Genomic DNA, 10,175 nt, shown 5'->3' on the forward strand with positions numbered 1-10,175 from the left:
TATTGTTATCAGTTCAACTTTTGTAATGCCTCAAGAAAGGAGAATGCCGTACTCTTCACGTTAAGAACTCATTGATGGGTCCGTATGCGGCCTGCTGAAAGGCAACGTTGCTGTCCCTATCTAACATACCTTCAGTTTCCAGTTGCAGTCGAAATATTTGTCCTTCATCATGTATCTCAGCAATATAATTTTTTCTAAAAATTATCGAAACTGAGAAGGTAATTTGTTGAATCTTGTTTAAAAATTTCAGTCATTTTACATAGTGCCTGTCAAAAGTTAGGCATGTAATGTATTGCTTAAAAAAACAGGCATTTGACTAAATGCCAAAATTCAGAAAATTCCTGTAAGTTAATTTAAAATGAACTCTACACTTTTTATTATTATAGCAGCAGTTTTTATAAAAGACAACTTTTATCATTTTTAGCGCGTCCTTCATCTTAAACATAAAGTATATAATATGATAATCATTTTTGGTTAAAAAAATCTACAACTTCCGATGAATTAAATAAAATACGAAGATTAAAATACCAAAATATACTTACAGCACTTAAGAATTTACCACTAAGACGGTTTTGCATTGTACGTGTATGCAACCTGTACAAAAGTTTCGACCTCGAGTAAACCCCCTTTAAGTTAAAAGATCCGATTCTTCTGGTTTTGAAAACTCTTAAAATAAAATTATCAGTTATGTATAATTCTAAGTCACAAGGGTGGGCATGGAACTGGTTTCTTTCATTTTCGATCCCTTTCCCTCGGCTTCCCTTCTCTCTTTTCTTTAGAATCCTTTTCCTTTTAGTTGTCCCCTTCCCCCAGCCCCAGTTCCCAAAGAACGCTGACGTTGGTTTCGCCGTTTGATCCGAACAGGCCATCCTGAGCCCTTACATGAGTGTTCAAAAAGTCCAAGAACCATAGCATGTCCTTTCCATTTAATTTTTACCTATAAATTATTTTTTCTTAAATGAAAATCTTTAAGGCAGATCTTAATTTTCTTTTATGAAATTAGGAAATGTGGTGATTGCCTATTTGACTATTCAACAAAGTCCAAATGAAGCAGATTTAAGCAACCATACGTCACCGTACGGCCTTCAACAATGGGAAAAACCCACACCGTAAAGTCAGCTACAAACTGTAGATACTAATTTGTAAATGTAGCAAATTGTACTATATTATATAGGTTTCGCAAGACTTCCGGATTCGCGAGAAGATTACATAGTAAATGATATCTATATGTCGCTGATACGCTTTTAAATTGATGTCGTATTTTTTCCTTTGATTGATGTGTCAATAGATTTCGAAGACTTCAATATCCCTGCCAACGATTTAAGAATTTAAGCAGATTTCGACTTTGATAGATGAAATCTTAGCATTATAAGATCCTATTCTTCTTAAGAGAAGAGTTTTAGTGAAAATCCATTCTTCAATGTTCTTCGACTTTTAATTTAAACGAAATTACATCATTAGCTAAGAATCAAATTGGAAGAACAAAAAATATCTTTCCTTAAGACATAAAATCGTGTTATTGTTAAATTGATTAATGTAAGAATGTCATCCGCTGAATTAGCTTTGTTGTGTAAATAGAATACTGTGTGTGAATAGAATATGGTGCAAAAATATATAATATGCAAATTTGACTATATATTAATGTATCTAAAATTACAATTATCATGTACGTAACATTGTGTTGCAGATGTCTGTAATCGGCTAATATCATTCTGATCTTTTATTTTGTTTAGCATTCAAAGAAAAGTTTTTCGTTCGCATTGTAAATTGCTGTCAGTAGTGATAATTAGATTTCCTGCACATTGATATCGTCAAATATCCACCGCGCCGGAGCCACCATGTGAGCTTTTTTTGGCGAACGAGCTAATAAAATCACATTGTGTCGAGAGGCTGATAGTTTACCATATATAAAAACAGAAAAAAAACCTGTTAATCGTACCATTTCTGATCTTTCCCCCTCCCTTAGACATTGTTACGCTTGGTTGTCTTATCGAAGATAATCTTAATAAGTTCTGTTCAAAGCCGTGCTATCAATCACCGACAAACAATGTACAAACAGTAGATTATCTATACAGATTCCTATGATATGTTTTTATTAGATTCGCAGTCTATATAACCTTGTGGTTGAAGGTTTCATTTTGGTTAGAAAATTTCGTAACACCCTATAAATGTCGAAAATAAAAAATAATTTGCTTCGTACGTACAGTTGTGCATAATGTTGTGTAAAGCGTTGAAATAATTGTTGCATAAACGATACTATCTATACATTGACTTGAAGACACATTCACTGTTTGTCAGTGTGTTTTCTCCTGTCATTTTCTTCATACACATCCTAGCACACGAGCTTAATTAAAGAAGGTAAACATGTTTTATGCTACGATATACTTTGGCTAAATGTGTCTCTTTAATATATTGATTATTTCAATAACAACAATACTTCGTCCCAAAATAGTGCTAATCGACATCAGTGCTAAGCATGGGTGTACTAACAACAAACAGGAAAATAATCGCCTTGGTTAATATAGGGTGAAGCAAATATATTTAGAGCTTGACATATTGTGTAGACGACTGTCTATAATTGTTGAAGAACGGTTATTTCTGTCTATGGGTTGTTGCTCCGTTGACGCATACTCCAAATCTCCTTATATTCATTCAGAAAACAGCTAATAAAACGCTTTGTAAGATGGCTACAGCGTACAATAAAAAGTTGAACGCGTTGCAATGATCGTGCATAAGTATAATCTTAGATTGTTTTCTCTTACTTTTATTTCTCACATAGTCAACTTCTGAACATAAACTCTTTTATGAAAAGGGGAGAAGATAACTTGAGTGGACTCAAAAACCTTACGACGAAGAAGAAAAAACAACAACACCATGGCTACTTGAAACACCATGACCAAACAAACATTTCACTGAATACTATACATAAAACTTAAGACTGGACAAAGACAAACTGCACCAAAAAATCGGGTATAAACGCGAGTGAAATTTTGAACTTTAACGGACAGAAACCGTAGTTTAAGTAAAGGATATTTACTCCTAAATATACACCCTTTAATATATGTGATAATGATCGTATTACTAGTAAACTAAGATTGATATATAATATTCAATCAAAACGTATTTACGACCATGGCGAGTTCATCCTAGCAGTGTGCATGTAGAAGTTCAAAAGTTGACTCCCTTACCTTGTACGTAATGAGGGATGAGCAGTGACAACTGGAATGTAAAAGATATTTAACATCAAGGAAAAAATTGAAAAGATTGAACAAAATTTCTGATATCTGAATTATCTGATGTATTAAATATGCACGTTCCTTGAAATGGGGATATTGGATGTCAGAATATCACCATAAGTAAAACAACTCTCATTAAAAATGAACTGTATATAGTGTAAATCTTAAAACATAGTTATATCTTATGGATTGTTTTGTATGGTTAATCTGTTCAACACTTTCATGGCATCCTAGATTTACAGATCCTCAATACGTTTTCTATTGCAAGCAATTTGACAACTCATAAAATCTGAAAAATTGTTATCATTTCCCTCACAACCTGAGAACTTGAATGTAGTACACATTCGGAACATTCTATTGTAGTAGTATCGAGTTGTTCCGGTAGTTGAATTAGTACAAGTTCCAGCGTCCATTGGGGCGTGGCATGCACATCTCCTCAGACAAGCAATTGGGTTTCTGAACATATTTTTGCTCTTCCCTATTCCACTATAACTAAATGATTCACATCGTCCACTCTGTGGACTGTAATAATACATCGGTATATTGATCATTTTGCTTAAAGGAGTGGTTCCTGTATATGGTGGTAATCTACATCCTGCCAAAAAAAAAAGAGATCACTTAAATTTCTATAAGTTACATTGCAAAAGCAATATATTGGACTTCAAATTATAAAAAGGTAAGGACAACATAAAAGTAAAATGATGATTTGTTTTCCAAGATTGTTTAAGTTGTTTGTATATATTTTTTTCAACTTTGGTATACCTTTTTACCAGCTGTTTTTTAGGAAATATAAATATTTCTTGTCTCGAAACAATAAATTTAGTGGAGAAAGATTTATTTGGTTTAAGAGTTGAACTAAATTCTTATCAAATACAATACATAATATGTTTCTGTCACTAGGATAAAAAACTAGACTTTGAAGATTCACGAGATCCATTATCAACTTACTTCGCGGAAGCTGCCTCCATGCCAATATCTGTTGAAAGTTAATCTGAGCATACACAGCAGGCAAACATAGTAATATTAGAAGACGTAACATACTATATTGAACACTGAAAAAAGAGAACGACAACAATAAATATAGCTTTAAACATTTAATACAAATACATTACAAGTATTATAATTACCAGTTATAGTAGCAGTAGCTACGAAACAGGGAAATTATCTCTTTATGAAAGACATACATGTATGGGTCAAATGAGACAATCAACCCCACAGCACACGTTAGCAGAAAGAGACACAAAGAAGGTTTACTATCTTTACAATATTTAAATTGCTATTTTAATAAATATAAATGAAGTTAAAAGAAATGAAAAAATACGATATATACATAATAGCAGAAACTTTTGGACTAGCTTTAGAAGTGGCAAAGGAAATACATGTACTACTTGACGAGAAGTAAAATGCTGATATGCGCAAAAGCATTTGGGACGCTAGATATCCATGAAAATCTGATATATATCTAAATATTAATATTGTGTCATTTCTTTAGTTTGAAAGTTATATACAGTACATCACAACAGTATACTTGAAAAACTACCTTTTGAAGCATCTTGATTAATGTTTTTATCCTTCAACCCACATTAAGAGGATCACATGTCAGTCACCGATTGTCTTATTATTCTAATGTCGTTAGATTGCTGTCACATTGACGTATTCGAGACATTTCCTTTCAATTCATATCAGAGATTCAATGACAGTAGTTTACCGATGTTCAGTAAATGTAAACTTAGCGATTGAACACGCATGCCAAAACACTACAAATCAATTGTTATGAACCAATTTAAGTTTCAAATGGGATACCAATTTGTTTTGTTTAAGATATCCTTCAAATTATATTGTACAAACATGCAGAACTTTAAAACATTTCTAAACAAAAGTGAAGTAAAACGAACCTGATTATTAATGATGATGATAATAAACCTCTTTTACTTACATGTATAATGTTATTGCACAGTTTTAAAAGTGACTCATTAAAACAATATTAATTAAAATCTTATTATCATATTAATTAGATACTTAAACACTTAAAAATCGTGTGACCTTAACTTGTTTGTAAAGATCATTTCTTACGTGAGTAGAATAGAACGATACGAGGTGTATGGTAAACAACTATGAAATTTGGTCTTTTTATAAATAATAAATGTGCCTTTTTATGTTTCATTTATAAAATAAATGCGAATTTTGTTGCTTGCTATTTTTAAATGTTTTTTTATTGTTTTTTTTTTACTGATGGACATTTTATTTATCCAATCAATCTCTTCTTCAAATAAAACTTTCCGTTTTATGAATTATATATTGGTATACAAAATATAAGCAGAGACTTATAAATTATAAGACCATATACTAAAACAGTATAATTATGTAACATAGTAATCAAAATTAATGTTTACTGTAAAATATAGATACGTTTTTTATGAGATGCACAGGTTTTTTTTCTAAATAAAGTGGTTTTTTTTTAAATAGATACTTGTTTATTCAAAAAATTTCCCATTTACAATTTCCTCAGTTGCCCAGGATGCAGACTAAGGATCCCCGTTTACAACTAAACTAACTGCCAGGGAAGCAGGAAGCTATACAACAAGTATTTACCAGAAAAAAATAGTATAATAATAATAATAATAATAATAATAATAATAATAAATATTCTTTTATATGACAATAAATGAAAAAGAACATCTTTCTAGAATGTAATACTGAATAATATAGCATAATCGAGTGCACCTCTAAACAATTATTACCTAATACAAAATAAAGAGACACAAAAGGCAGACCACATAACATCGTGACTGTTCTCTCCTATACGGTTTATTATCATATATAATTAATTAATGTGTTTAATTTTTCTTTGTCTCTTGTACATTGTATTATAAGATAAATAGCTGGGTAGAGATTTTTACATATGTTAATTGAAAAAACGATTTTGTTTTTACAAAAATATCTGGCGTTGAAGTCGTGCAATCATAACATTTAAATTCCGAGGCAACCGTAATTTATTGATGTTCAAATCTCATAAATCCATCAATAAGATATAAATCGAGGTAAAAACAAAAAATAAAGGAATCGCAATAACTATATTTGGAGTCATACTGGGTGCGTCGAGTGGGAAAACATCTTCTGATTTGCACGTATCACACGCATGCGAATCCACACTCTGTCACGATCAGTAAACGTACATATCAGACGGCTATTCGTGATGGTGACCGTAAAACTTATAATGTAACGTCAACTTCACTCGTTCTTCCTCATTACTCTGTTGAAGCAGTTTTGATGTTTGGAGCACCCCTTTTAACCCTCTGTAAATCTGTTAATGAATTCCGTATATAGTGATCATGCAATTACTTATTAATTGAGAAATGTAAATGCCCTACGTAGGGACAGAGGGTATTCTACTACTGGGAAATTAAAGATGACAATTGGAAACTTGAAATCACCACGTTTGTCATAGATTCTGATTTGAGGTCGTCCATCTGTGTCAATATCGAAGAAAATATCAAGATAAGAAGCAAACTTCTAGTTTCGGTAATACCTTTAATCTCAATATGAAAATAAAAAGATGTGGTATGATTGCTTCCAGAGATCAAATAACTTAGTAGTTAGCAATTAAAGGTCACCGTACGGCTTTCAGCATCTTGAAAGATTAAATATCCTATTATAAAAGAGGCAGGATAATTCACTCGATTCTAGTTTCGCGCAAGTTCACTTTGATAAATGAGATACTCCGCCGATGCGAAATGACCCCTCCCCCCCTTTTTTTTACGCGCTGTGTAAATGAGTTACTGTATAGAATTGCAAATGCAGAAAAAAGACATAGATTACATAATAATAAAGTGTTATTCGAGTTTTTGTATTCATTTCTATTATTCAGAACACAGAATCATTGTGGTATTACAGTAGATAAAATAGTCAGTCTCATTTCCCCTAAAACTTAAATGGTGAAATTATAATGACGGTAAAATATGGCCAATTACACATAATCGCAAACAATCCTGCAAAGCATGAGGTTTTGTTCAAAGGGTCACAGAGGAGTTGCGTTCACAATGTGTCATTGTAATGGGTTAGTAAAAAAAAGTCAAGATCACAGAACTCAAATAAAAAATGGTCATATCAAAATGACAGTACAGTATGGTCAACTTTTACAATGACAAACAATCCTAGAAAGTATGAGAGCTTTCTGTCAAATGGTGTCAGAGGAGTTCACAAGTAGCATTGTCGAAAATTGTCCAAAAAAAGTCAAAGTTCCATAACTCCAGTAAAATGGTCATTTCAAAATGACAGTATAATACGGTCAACTACACATGTACAAAGTATGAGAGCTTTCTATCAAACGGTCTCTGAGAAGCTGCGTTCTTACGGTATCATAATTGTAGGATAGTAAACAAAAATAGTCAAAGTCCCGTATCTCCCGTAAAATGGTCAAATCAAAATGACGGTATTTTAAAAAAGTTCACTTACATATCCTGCCAAGTATGAGAACTTTCTGGTAAACGGTCTTCTGAAAGTTGCATTCACAAGGTGTTATTGTGGTTCAATAGTCCCGAACACGGTCAAAGTCCCATAACTCCCATAAAAATCGTCAAATAAAATTGACAGTACAATAAGTTCAATGACATATGCAAACAATCCTACAAGTATGAGAGTTTTCTGTCAAACGGTATCAGAGAAGTTCAATTCACAAAGCGTCATTGTGATTGGACAGCCCAAAAAGTGTTCATAGTCCCATAACTGTCATATGATCAAATAAAAATGACGGTACAATATGGTCAATTACATGTGGGGGCAAACAATACAGCAAAGTATGAGAGCTGCTTTCTGTCAAAAAGTTGCATTCATAAAGCGTTATTGTGAAAGGACAATCCAAAAAATGGTCAAAGTCCCATTACTCTTGTAAAAGTGGTCGAATCAAAATGGCGGTATAATATGACCTACTACACATGATGGAAAACAATCCTATTAAGTATTAGAGCTTTCTATGAAACGGATACTGGATAGGAAAGGTCAAGGTCTTATAACTCCTACCAAAAGGGTAAAATCAAAATGATGGTATAGTATGGTCAATAGAATATTCCGACAAATAATCCTACTAAGTATGCAAACTTTCTACTAAACGGACGGACGGAGACCATTACTATATCACCGCGGAGCCAGCGCGGGACTACAAGCCAGATAGTAGGGGTTTACAATTAGTACCTATTGGAAAACCGAATGTCTGTTGAAATATCAATCCTTCAAACTCAACAGACATGTTGTCGATCAAAAATTCCTGCCTCTTCGGTGTTTCTTTTTTGCAGATCTTTGATTACCTCAAACCAAGACTTTGTATCTACGTTTCCCATTTCTTGTAGAAAATATCTGTCCGATAAGACATTGCAGTCAATCTTTCGATTGAGCACAGGGAATAGTAGTGTTAAGCGTAGAAAAATGTTCGAATATCAAAAACATTTCCATATCCGTCTAATGTCTAATGTCAAATATTTCATTCATATTCAGGACAAGAACAAATTAACAAAAAAAAATTTCAATGGTTAGTTTTTACAAAGTGGATTGACCGGGATAAAGTGTGAAATTTCATATTCCACAGAAGATGAGGGTATGTTCGACATGGACAGATATTTTTTTTTTTTTGCAACAGGTATCCTCAAAGAGTTGTTACAGGGGTTCTTTAATGTGAAGAGACAGTCTCCCTACTCGAAGAATCGGATAAACGTCCCGGTCGCAGGTGACTTCGAATGAATGCATCCATTATAGCCTCACATTAGCTTTGGTTTTACGCAATAAATAGTAAAGTATTGTCATTCAATTCAAACGCGTCAACTTTATTCATGATATCAATTGAAGATCTTATTTTACATCACTATATGTTGCTGTAAGTTTCATAAATAAGTTCAACGAACATTTAGAAAACTTTTTCTTCCAAAACAAGAGAAAAGCGTGGAACTATCGTAGAATGTAGGCAACGGACAATATAACTAGTATATAATTAAAGGCATTACATGTACGATATCTAAAATAAAAAGACCTTGAAATCATCCTCATGCCAATCATTTAGGCCATATTTCTTCAGTGATATAAATTATAAGTGTTCGTGGTGGACATACACACTATTGAGATGAACTAACAGTAATGTATGAACATTGGTCAAATCTGATGTTAGTGGAATATTGCACCGTTATTCTTTGATCTATTGATGCCAAGATAAATTGTCAGGTCATAGATTCCAAGTTGATAAAAGCAAAAAATGATCATGAGAAAAATCAAGAAATTAACATGTATTCTGGACAATTATGGGCTAATGTGGTCATCACTGGAACAGCTGGCGATTGGCTATAATATTCCTGACTTGCAGAGATTTGGTTAGGAAAGTTGGCTGTTCATGTAGAGTTCTTATTAAAAACGGGATATCTAATCCTAATTCTAACGGCAATGTTGTTTATAAAGCTCGGAAATTTAGATACGACACATATAAACTAATTGATCCTTTGAATAAACTTAATTTTAAAGGTTATCAATTTAACAAAGTAGTAAAATATTGCCCCAAGTCAGGAGCTTGTAGTTCAGTGGTTGTCGTTGGTTCATGTCTGTCATATTTGATTTTACGGCCCCGCCACAAAGTGGTCGGGGCCATATAGTTTAACCCTTATCCATTATTCTGTCATTCTGTCATTCCGTCATTCCGCAACGAACAGTTATACGGACCTTTTTTCTAAATGCCTTCACATATTGAGCTGATTTTTAGTATGTGAGACTACTATTATGTGTTACAGATCGAGTTTACGTTTGGTTCCGCATCATTGATTTTTGCACAAATTACGGGATTTCGACTTTGAAAATTTTATAAAAATGACAGTTATACGGACTTTTATTCTAAATGCCTCCACATGTTGAGCTGAATTTTAGTATGCAAGTCTATTATGATGAGTTACAGGTCCAGTTTACGTC

This window comes from Mytilus californianus, unplaced genomic scaffold (genome assembly GCF_021869535.1).
Source record: "Mytilus californianus isolate M0D057914Y unplaced genomic scaffold, xbMytCali1.0.p SCAF_26, whole genome shotgun sequence".
Taxonomy (NCBI): domain Eukaryota; kingdom Metazoa; phylum Mollusca; class Bivalvia; order Mytilida; family Mytilidae; genus Mytilus; species Mytilus californianus.